Here is a 12213-nt window from a genome sequence, read left to right as displayed (position 1 = left end):
GTCTTCCTTGTATGATTATATGAAATACGTGTCGTTACCGATATTTCTGTTCCGCCACCTGCAGGATTGGGGTGAATAATAAGTGTTTCCGTTAGGGGACGAAAAGAGAAGACGGCAGCGCAGCATTTTATTTTGCGTTCAGTAAGCTGTGCGCGAGGTATGGAGCCGARCATCTGCGCAACGAGCACGGCGCACCTGAGTTTAATATAATATTTATAGTCCGCTATTTATAAAGAAAAAAATAATATTTTAGACTACAGGATAAATGAAAATAACATGTGTAAAAAGCCTATTTCAACTGGAAACGGAGAATAAAAGAACTTAGCCCTTTTCTTATTTTAATTCAGTGGCACTTGGGCCTATTTTGTCTAGCCTTTACATTGGAATATGGTGCTGATATTTTCGCAAACCATTGCCTAGAGCGGGAATGAGTCGAATCCTTCCCCGCCCAAATTATGGTTGATTTGGGAAGTATTTGCGGCTAAACCGTGCTGTAGCGCAACCGACAGCCAGTAGTGGCCAGCAGCAAACAGCAGCAGCTACAGCGGTGGATGTAGGATCAGAGTCGGGGCGAATCTGGGATTCACTGTCAGAGGGGAAGAAGAGCAGAGGACTTTCTCAACGTTCTGTGRATCATGGCTACTGAAACCGTGTCCCCGGCATGCACTGGATCCAGTTTGCTGCAACCCATAAGCGAAATCATCAATCTTCCTCTCGACCAGGTAAATAGGTTAATTCTTGTTACTTCTGCTTACGCTTCTTTCAGTATTTCTATCATTCGTCGCATGTCCAAAATCGCAGCAAAAACAACATTGTGTAGSCAATGGTCTTTGATTCCTCACTATCAAACAACGGTATTGGTATTGCCATTTCCCCCTCATAGGAAATCATGAATTTGGATTGGTTTGATACAATCGTTCAACACGTTGATGCCACATTGGCATAAGCGCAAATCTCGCAATGATTGAATTAAAGGCCCCCTTTAAATGTCACAAAAATGTCACGTTTAGTCGACAATGAATCATCAGCCATACTTTTAAATAGTCTCTTATTTGAACAAATGTGCCGCAGATATCTGTGTTCAGGATATGTAGCCTGTCTAGACTACAAGAACCCTAGATTTGGATTTACAGTTGACACTGGCCTCTTACTGATCAGGCTATAATGTAACCAGTTTTATTTTACGCACAAAATAAATGAAACATTTTCAGTAGCCTAATCACAGCTGTAGAATAGGCCTATGTGTTTTGCTGCCAGTGCCAAATCAATCTGAATTTATCATTAAGCATGCTTTCAGTTATTACCATTGTCTATTCCTTGCAATGGTTTTCACATAGGCCCATTCAGGTGACCTGTATATGTAAATGCTATAGTAAATGCTATAGTCTCCCTTGTCATTAGAAGACGTCAAAGAACACTCAGATTACATAGCCTACCCCGACCACAGCAGCTTTACTTTACATGTGAAGCCCATCCCATGCAAATATTAAATCTGCAGCACCCACTCTTACAATCTACTGTATACAAGATTTGCATCTGAAAAAGATCAATGGAAAAGTCTCTGATAATATCCCACTACTCTATTCACATTCATAACCAACCAAGTTTGAATCCATGCTCATTTATGTAATGTGGCACATTCATATATTTATCTAATGCATGACTCCCCAGCGACAACCTTAAGTTAAATGCTGTAATGCTGCTTTTCCCAAACTCGGTCAAAAGTAGTGCCTGGCTACCCATCCACATCGCTCCGGCCAACTGTTGTTTCTTCTCCACGATGAGTCTGGATTTGCCTCCTTCCCTGACGATTTCTAGAATGCGAACACATTCTGACCAATCAGGTCCCATATTATCAATTTTGATACTCTGATTGGTTAGAGGCGATCCAATTGCTGATTAAAAAAAAATATTGTGCAACGCAAATCATTTTGAAGTTACACAAACTACTTCTATGATRGCAGTTTCAGAATGAATGTATCAATTGATAGAGCAGCAGAATTAAATTCAGGGTGAGTCGTCAGTCAACACTATAAAGAGAATAGGGTGCCATTTCAGCACAACTCAAGAGGTTGTACTGTAGAACTCCTGTTTTTTCCCCATTTAGCCAAAACAAGAGACCAGATGTACTGTAGCGTGCAGTAAATTATCCCATAACATCTACAGTATTCATGAAGGGAACGTGAGTCGTCTGAACAAACTTCAATTCCTCTTAATACTCCTCTAGAGGTAACAGGTGTGTTTGTTTGGTGACTTCACTGAGCGAGCTCTATAAATATTTCCATTGGTGTTTTCTCTTTCCAGTTTCACGCTAAAGGTTTGACTCGGATAATMCTGTACTGGCGTGGGTATTTTCTATCCACATTGTCCTTTCCAGCACGGTTTCAGAAACTATGGTGGACGCGTAACCAGGCCTGTCTAGTACAGCTCAGCKTGGTTACTTAACATTATAAACTGGGTGGTTTGAGCCCTGAATGCTGATTGGCTGACAACCGTGGTATATCAGGCCGTAAACCACAGGTATGACAAAACATTGATTTTTACTGATCTAATTACGTTGGTAACCAGTTTATAATAGCAATAAGGCACCTCTGGGGTTCGTGGTATATGGCTAATATACCACGGGTAAGGGCTGTATCTAGGCATAAGAACAGCCCTTAGCCGTAGTATATTGGCCATATACCACACCCCCTTGCTTAACTATACCTTCATAGTATTAAAATGGAGCTGCTACTCTACAGAAAGCTCTGATTACACAAGTTGTTAATAAACAAATAAGTAATCAGGTTCTCTAGGCATTAATATGAGCCCTGGTCTACAACTGATCATGTAACATTACTCCCTCTTCCATAGATACTGAGCCTTAGCTACAGGCTACAGATCTGTGGTTCACCATCAGGCCCTATCAGTTGTTGTAGCCTAGCACCATTGCYACATTCCAGGATGACATAGCCCCGTAATACTGTTGTGACTAAAATTCTCTTTGACTTTCAGATGTAGGATAGGATATTTGCCTTAGAAATTCCACAGCAATGTGAGAGTCAGGAAGTCAGTCAGGGGCTGCGGTACAATCCATCAGAGAGTAGCTATAGTAGAACTTATGTTCCTCCTAGTAACAGTATGGTGTTTTGACGACACCCTCAAGTGATGTTACTGTGGAAACGACTTTCTAGAAACAAGAGAAGGAACCAAAAAAGGAGCGGCTCCAGGGATCTTCCTGTGGTCTGAGCCAGATTCATTTCAGACTTCTACTTTGAAAAGAAACACAGAGTGTGTCCAAATGGCTGCCTATTCCCTTTATAGTGCACTACTTTGACCAGAGCCCACAGTGGGGTTTCTGCGTAGCCATACAGCCACACGGTCATTGTAAGCTGATTTAGTGTAAGGGATTTGTCCAGGGGAAAAAGGGTATCTGCAGCTATAAGTTATAGGCCTCCTAGCTCTTACTATGCAAACCCTGACCAGGGGCAGAAGACTTAATAATATCAAAGGGATAATAACACTTGGGCCTGCCATACCAAGAAACACAGGCTGCGTCCCAAATGGCACTCTTTTCCCTGTACACAGTGAAATACTTTTTTTTACCAGAGCCCTATGGAAGAAGTGCGTTATATAGGGAATAGGGTGCCATTTGGGACGAACACACATATTCCTGCCTAACCCCAGTGATAGTAACCTATTACTATCACTGAAAGAGAATACGGTACATGGTTGCTTCAACTTTAATGGCACCAGCTAGGCAGTCTTTGGCGTTCAGGGGCTTTATGTGTCTAGCGTCTCAGAGTAGGAGTGCTCATCTAGGATCAAGTCCCTCCGTGTCTATTTAATTTTATTAATTGTGATCTAAAAAACTAAACTGATCAGCAATCTAAGACACCTAATACATATGGCTCCAAATCTGTGGTTTAATGGCTCTGCTTTCTCTATGGAAGCTGACTGGTATTTTAGGCCAACTTGGTTGCCGATACTTTCACACATGCAGTGACACATTCTGAATGTGAAATGTGTCACAAGCATTGCTGTCAAACTTTTGCTGTGAATATTTTAGCAAGCAGAGGACATCAAACATATTGCATTAGCTGTGTGTGGCTGAGTGTGCGTGTGCATGTGTGCAAATGCGCGTGCGTGAGAGATAATCCTTGGTGCCAAGACATAAATGATGGTCTTCCCAATCAAGAGTTTTGGCCTGAGTTTGCTGCCCAACACCCTGGGGGCTCAATGAGGAGGAATCCCCAGGGAGTAGAGTACGGTTATCTGGCAGTGTCTGCATCCCAAATGGGACACTATTCCCGATATAGTGCACTACTTTTCACCAAAACCCTATTCCCTGGCTGTATAGTGCAGTACATTTCACCAGAGCCCTATTCCCTATATATGGGCCCTGGTCCAAAGTGGTGCACTAAATAGGGAATAGRGTGTCATTTGGGACACAGGCAGTGTGTGCTGTTAACTATGGGGATGTAACCAACTGAATGAAAAACATGCAGTTAATAATGCTGACATTCTACTAACTCCATTCAATCCAGATTCCCCTCCCATTAAAACATTCATAATGTGTTGTAGGCCTATGAGTTTGGTGAGTGAATACCAGAGTCAGCTAATTTGTTCCTTCCATTGAGGGTTTGGCTGAGGTTAGTTTACATGGGTCCATGGGACTGGGTGTTCCTCTCTCTGCAGGGTTGGGAGCAGATGGATCTGGTTGTGTCCCAAATGGCACCCTATTCCCTATTTAGTGCAACAAATTAGGCCTGTAGGTCCCTACGTAGGGAATAGGGTGCCATTGGGGATGRGGCTTATATAGGAGTGCTGATAGGACACTAGGGCCTTACAGGGTTTCTCTTTAGGGGAGCTGTCTCAATGACTACAGGGACCATGATCCTCTGAGTTTATTATGGCTGATGGCTGGCTGACGGTATGGAAGCGGGATGACTGAGAGGCTTCACGAACACACCTGGTGTCCAACGAAATAAACATCACTTTGTTTTACAAGTTTTAACTAGTGCCATGCTCCTGTTTTTGCCAGCTAGCCAGCATAAACTATCTATGTGAGAAGGGCTCATCGGGATGACTAACTGAACCRAATCCATTCTTCTCCACTCGACTCAGCTGCGCGACATACACTACCAGTCAAAAGTTTGGACACGTACTCATTTCAGKKTTTTTYTWWATTTTTACTATTTTCTACATTGAAGACATCAAAACTATGAAATAACACACATGGAATCATGTAGTAACCAAAAAAGTGTTAAACAAATCAAAATATTTTATATTTGAGATTCTTCAAAGTAGCCACCCTTTGCCACTCTTGGCATTCTCTCAACCAGCTTCATGAGATAGTCACCTGGAATGCATTTCAATTAACAGATATGCCTTGTTAAAAGTTAATTTGTGGAATTTCTTTCCTTAATGCTTTTGAGCCAATCAGTTGTGTTGTGACAAGGTAGGTGGGGGGGGGGTATACAGAAGATAGCCCTATTTGGTAAAAGACCAAGTCCATATTATAGCAAGAACAGCTCAAATAGGTAAAGAGAAATGACAGTCCATCATTACTTTAAGACATTAAGGTCAGTCAATCTGGAACATTTTATAAACTTTGAAAGTTACTTCAAGTGCAGTCGCAAAAACCATCAAGCGCTATGATGAAACTGGCTCTCATGAGGACCGCCACAGGGAAGGAAGAYCCAGAGTTACTTCTGCTGCAGAGGAAAAGTTCGTTAGTCAACTGCGCCTCAGATTGCAGCCCAAATAAATGCTTCACAGAGTTCAAGTAACAGACACATCTCAACATCAACTGTTCAGAGGAGACTGTGTGAATCAGGCCTTCATGGTTGAATTGCTGCAAAGAAACCACTACTAAAGTACACCAATAAGAAGAATAGACTTGCTTGGGCCAAGAAACATGAGCAATAGACATTAGACCGGTGGAAATCTGTCCTTTGGTCTGATGAGTCCAAATTTGAGATTTTTGGTTCCAACCGTTGTCTTTGTGAGAGACAGAGTAGGTGAATGGATGATCTCCGCATGTGTGGTTCCCACCGTGAAGCATGGAGGAGGAGGGGTGATGGTGTGGGGGTGCTTTGCTGGTGACACTGTCTGGGATTTATTTCGAATTCAAGGCACACTTAACCAGCATGGCTACCACAGCATTCTGCAGTGATACGCCATCCCATCTGGTTTGTGCTTAGTGGGACTATCATTTGTTTTTCAACAGGGCAATGAACCAACACACCTCCAGGCTGTATAAGGGCTGATGGAGTGTTTCATCAGATGACCTGGTTGAGAGAATACCAAGAGTGTGCAAAGCTGTCATCAAGGCAAAGTGTGGCTACTTTGAAGAATCTAAAATATATTTTCATTTTTTTTGGTTACCACATGATTCCATATGTATTATTTCATAGTTTTGATGTCGTCAATATTATTCTACAATGTAGAAAATAGTAAAAATAATKAAAAACTCTGTGTCCAAACTTTTGATTGGTACTGTACGTCATAAATTTGTGCACCAGGCGTGTCCGTATTGCCTCTCCCGCGGGTTCAGCACTGGTCCATAAAAGGTGTATGTGTGTATTCTTAGCTCCACAGGTCTTTGTTTTTAGGGCACCTTTTTATGAGATTGATGAGCTAATATATTGTAAAACATCATTCAGTTGATGATTCAGCTTTAGCCTATGCTATTTAATGCACAGACAGTATGTTTTCTTTGGACATATAGGCCCTAGCTACATTAACCTGAAATGGGAATGTCCTGTTTACTCTGGAATGTTCTTCTTCCATAAAAAAATAAATAAATTAAACTAAAAATGAAACTGTGAGGTAGTATAGAACAGCATGCTTCTGCTTTGAGAAGAAATATTTTATGTGGTGGAGCTAATTAATTTAACAAACCTCTTGGGGTTGAGAATCTCTTTGATGTAGAAAGAGGTTTAGAGACAGCCATTAACCCTATATTATTACTCAGCATTTTCACTCACATAGAGAGGGAGGAAAGTAGATATTACACTTACAGGAAGTCTATCCAATTCCAGACAGTCTACCCCTGTGGTTAAGATTTTTTTTTTTTTTTTTTTTTTTTTGTGCCTACCAGAACCGATAGAGTGACTATAAATACTTAGGATTTATTACATGGCACTGGATCATTTTTCAAAAGGTGGTTCAAAACCTGCCACATTGCTAATGGATTGATGGGGCACTATAGTAACCCTCAATTTGAATAATCAACATAATCTGAGTGCTAGTTTTTATAAATCAGTTCTTCAGTTTGATAACGTTCATGATTTTTCTTTGCCTACTGTGTTCTGTGTGTTATATACAGTATGTTCTGTCCAGTGGTGGAAAAAGTACCCAGTTGTCATACTTGAGTAAAAGTAAAGATACCTTAATAGAAAATGACTCAAGTTAAAGTGAAAGTCACCCAGTACAATACTACCGGAGTCTAAATATACTTAAGTATCACAAGSTAATGTAATTGCTAAAATATACCTACATTTGAAAAGTAAAACTATAAATAATTTCAAATTCCTTATATTAGGCAAACCAGATGGCACAATTTTCATGTATTTTTTTTAATTTATGGATAGCCAGGGGCAGGCCCCAACACCCAGACATAATTTACAAATGAAGCATTTGTGTTTAGTGAGTCCGCCAGATCATAGGCAGTAGGGATGACCAGGGATGTTCTCTTGATAAGTGTGTGAATTCAACCATTTTCTTGTCCTGCTAAGCATCCAAAATGTACTTTTGGATGTCAGGGAAAATGTATGGAGTARAAAGTACATTGTTTTCTTCAGGAATGTAGTGAAGTAAAAAACATATATAAATAGTATAGAACAGATACCCCCAAAAACTATTTAAGTAGTGCTTTAAAGTATTTTTACTTAAATACATTTCACCACTGGTTCTGTCTGTGTGGCAGGCCTACATGGGCGTTTAGTCTGCTCACGGATTCTACTTGGCTGCTAGCTTGCTCAGCTGTGGTGCTGTTCCACCTACAAAAGCACTTCCTTCCCTCTGTGTCAGAGGTTGCATCACAAATGGCACCCTATTCCCTATATAATGCACTACTTTTGACCATAGCCATATGTGCCCTGTTCAAAAGTAGTGCACTAAATAGAAAATAGGGTGCCATTTGGGACGCAWMCTCGAGATGTCTTCCTGGAAGAAGGCCAGAGAGGATACTGCAACATGACTGGAATTTCCCCAGTTTCTGTAGTTCCTGAACTCCATCCATTCCATCCATTCAGTATCACTAACCAGGTTTCCATCCAACCTTTTTATGCAAGTAAAGTGCGTGTCGGATAAAACATGTCATGACAGGCCTGATGGAAACAGAACATTTATTTTGAAATGTCGACAAAACAATACGCTAGACAAGGTTAGATCTTTTTGTGTCTGTAAAATKAATTATGCGAGAAATGTCGGTGGAGATGCTGGGGGGGGGGCATGCCCCCATCTGCATCAAAGGAGGCTGCAGTGGAGAGGGTCAAAGCCTTCAAGTTCCTCTGCGTGCACATCACAGAGGACCCGACGTCAACCAATCACACCAACATCGTGGTGAAGAGGGCGCAACAGCGTCTCTTCAACATCAGGTGACTGAAGTAATTTGGCATGGGCCCTCAGATCCTCAAGAAGTTCTATAGCTGGCAACTGCCCCAACCTCAACTGCAGGGGGTGAGCTCCCTGCCCTCCAGGACATTTTACGTCAGGTGGGGTCTGAAGAATCCCTGGAACATCGTCAAGAACTTCAGTCAACCCGAGTCATGGACTATTCACTCTGTTACCATCTGGCAAAAGGTTTCGGAGCATCGGGTCTGCGACCATCAGGCTCCGAGACAGCTTCTACCACCAGGCCATCAGACAGCTGAACAGCTTACCCTAGCTGTTTAGCTGCTCAGACCTGCACCTCCGAGACGATCTGCACCTTAGATTTTTTGCACACATCCAACCCTTACCACAAATATACAACCACACACACATACTCACACACTCTCACACACACACACACACACACACACACACACACACACACACACCCACACACACACACCAACACACACACACACACACACACACACACACAGTCAATGCTGCTTTCTATTTTTTATACTATTTATTCAACTGTGTGACCAAGACACGGTCCACTTCATGTTTATATACACAGTAATATGATTTATGCCCTGTATCCTATTGTTTACATAGTTGTTTTATTACTACTACCACCTCCTTCTAATGACTTATTTGACCTTTGACCTTTGTTTATTATTGATATGGATATTGTACTGCAATGTTGAGGGAGCTAGCACCTTTTATACTTACTGTCAACTGTGTACGTGACAAATATTTTTATTTATTTGGCTCTTGCCAAAAGTAGTGCACTGCATGGGGAATAGTGTGTCAATTGGGCCACCGCCGGGGGTGAGCGACTACCCTAGTATAACCATCAGGATTGTTAAAGAGAATAACAAGGACTGACTGTAGCTCATGGCAGTAGTGGTATTACTACCCTCCTCTGCCTGGGTGGGTAGCTTTATGAGGAGGACACCGTCGTTCAGGAGTGACTTGTTCTCTGTGGCTATGTCTCAAATGGCACTATACGGAGTAGGGGGCCATTTGGGTCACACACATAAAATGATAGGTATAGTAGCTGTGTGAAGTATTATTCACGTCCACTCCCCCCGGTGTAGTAGGCCACTGTATTATTGCATCATTTCCCTTTTTCTCTGGATGCAGGCTATAACTTATCTACTGGAGCTCATTAAACCATTAGAAACAAGGCTCTGTGTTTGCCATCTGCTGCCATTTTGYCCTTGAGCAAGGCACTTGACTCCTAAACAGCTCCAGTGGCTGACCCTGTCTTCCAGACCCTTTGTGTGTGTGTGCCTATGTTTCTCAGGCGGTTGTGTAGGTGTAATCTGAAAATAAAATGGACAATAAATTCTTCTTCTATAGATGACAGGCCTCATCTCTGGAAACGGCAGTAGTCATTGTGATTTCTCGACAGATCCCTATTACTTTCCGTAAGTGTATGCCTGTCTTTAGCTATGGAAGAAGGGTTTATGATGAGTGTATATGTACATTGAGCAGTGAATAGTGKTCTCCTACGCTTGAGATAAATAATTGAGTGTCTAAGACTAATGTATTGCACTAAGAGTGCACTTAGTGTTCATGGGAGATTGAATCATCTGAGTGGTGATGGCACACTGAGGGAAGATGTTGCGCTGCACTGGGCCAATGGGGATTAATGGGTTAAGAACACTGGCTTGGGCAATGTTCCAAATGGCACCCATATTACATATATAGTGCACTACTTTTAACCAGGTAGTGCACTATGTAGGGAATAGGGTTTAGTTTATTAGGATCCCCTTTTAGCTACTGCACATGCAGCAGCTACTCTTCCTGGGGTCCACATAAAACGTACAAATGCATGACAAATTACATGACAGTAATCRACAAGAACAACAAAAAATACTATTTACTCACTTCATATATACATATTTATGTTTTTATATACAGTACAGTTAAATTAGATCTTTATAATAGGGTGCCATTTGGGACACAGACTTGGACTAGCCTGACTAGCCACATTTTTGTTATTTATTCCTAGCAGATGCGTAGCAGATCTCCAATGCTTTTAGATTTGTGGGAGTAGCAAACAAGTGCACCTGATTGGGAGTGAGACGCACCCTCTTATGTGGACTGAGGTTTCTGTGACTGCAGCCTGTAGGGTGTAGGGGCAGGCTGGATCTGATAAGTCTTTGGCCAGGGGCAGGGTCTCTGGACCGAAAACTGGCAAATAGAGTATGTGAAAACAGGGAAAGGGAAGAACGGTGAAAAGTGCAATCTGCCACTGAAGTAAAAGGTGACACTTTCTATGTGGCAGAGACTACAGAGGTGTGTGTGTGTGTGTGTGTGAGCATGTGTGTCTTAGGGCTGACCCCATTTAGTCGATTGATTGGTCGATAGGCTCTTGGTCAACCAAGATATTTTTTAGTCGAGCAGCATCTGTCTGGTTTGTGCCAATGGACTAATCCATTGAGGAGGCAACGGGGTGCCACGGTCCAAGAATAAGTTAAGTGTGGCTCAGATGCACAAGGCACATCTCTCTCCAGAATGCGCTCTCTCTACCGCCATTTTGTGCTTATTCATTGTTTCATAACTTCATTGTGTGCATAATTTGCTGTGTCTATCAATTCCCCATTACATATATCACCAGTAGTAGCCTACATTTACCATTCATTCCCATAATTTCTCATCTGAAATGTTTGTTTGGTGAGGGTAAATTCTGTTAATGCATTCAATATAAAATTATTTATTATTTTTACAGTGGTTTACCGCTCTCATGGTCGGAGTGGACACGTTGTTTATAGAACTCACAACCTATGCTACACTTTTGAGAAGCACGTTTTTGTTTATTTCATCCCATTTATGAGTTTTGTCAATTTATTCATTGTCTTTTGTAAGGACGTTCACCTGATTACGCATGTAGGATTAGTATACCTGGCCGGCTCGCAAATGTATACCTATAAATGTGCCCATTTGGGGATGTCTGATAGTATTTCTGATTGTCTTAACTCACCACCACTAATGCGCTGTGGAGCTTCTCAAATCTCTCTTGCTTCACCTCAAATAGCAAGTAAACGAAATCTGGTCTTAGAATCAATTGAGAAAGACAAAAGTTCCTCCAAAGTATTTGAACAATATTTCCAGCTCTCTCCCTTTCAATAACCACTCGGCATGAAAGGAGAAATTGTAATGCTCTGATCCGGTAGAAACGTCATATCATAGCTGATTACTTCTTATCCATTGCCTAAATAGCCTACAGATGTGTCTGTCCAGGGCTCACTGGCACAGGAAACTCTGAGGGCCCAGAATATTTTATATAATGTTGCATAGTTCATACAATGTTTCAAGTTTGTTGCAGATTGGCTACGCATAGCCTATGTGTTGATAAGATATTTATTTTTTACAGGATATTTTCTACCTGCGTTGTTTTTATTTGTTGGCTTTATGTAGGCTATTTTTACACAGTTGGCAATAAAAGTTACTTTTAGGTTTGTATAGTTTTCATTTAGATTTAGATAGAATGTAGATTAGCCACAGACAAGGATTTTGAAATACACATATTTGTGGAACAGTTGTTTGTAATATGAAAATCAGAACTGGCAGATTGGTAGAAATGGTAAGATAAATTGGCACTCCAAATGGAAAAAGTTGATG

At 41.4% G+C, this 12213-nt stretch overlaps 1 pseudogene; it reads left to right on the top strand.

Annotated features, from left to right (window-relative positions):
- The first annotated feature begins 136 nt into the window (after window positions 1-136).
- LOC111954587 (lysophospholipid acyltransferase 2-like) overlaps window positions 137-12213 on the top strand; it is a 72628-nt pseudogene continuing 60551 nt past the window's right edge.

The sequence above is a fragment of the Salvelinus sp. IW2-2015 genome, linkage group LG28, assembly GCF_002910315.2.
Source record: "Salvelinus sp. IW2-2015 linkage group LG28, ASM291031v2, whole genome shotgun sequence".
NCBI classification, from domain to species: domain Eukaryota; kingdom Metazoa; phylum Chordata; class Actinopteri; order Salmoniformes; family Salmonidae; genus Salvelinus; species Salvelinus sp. IW2-2015.
The sequence above is the reverse complement of the archived record's forward strand: the minus strand, read 5'-3'. Positions and strand labels throughout refer to the sequence as shown.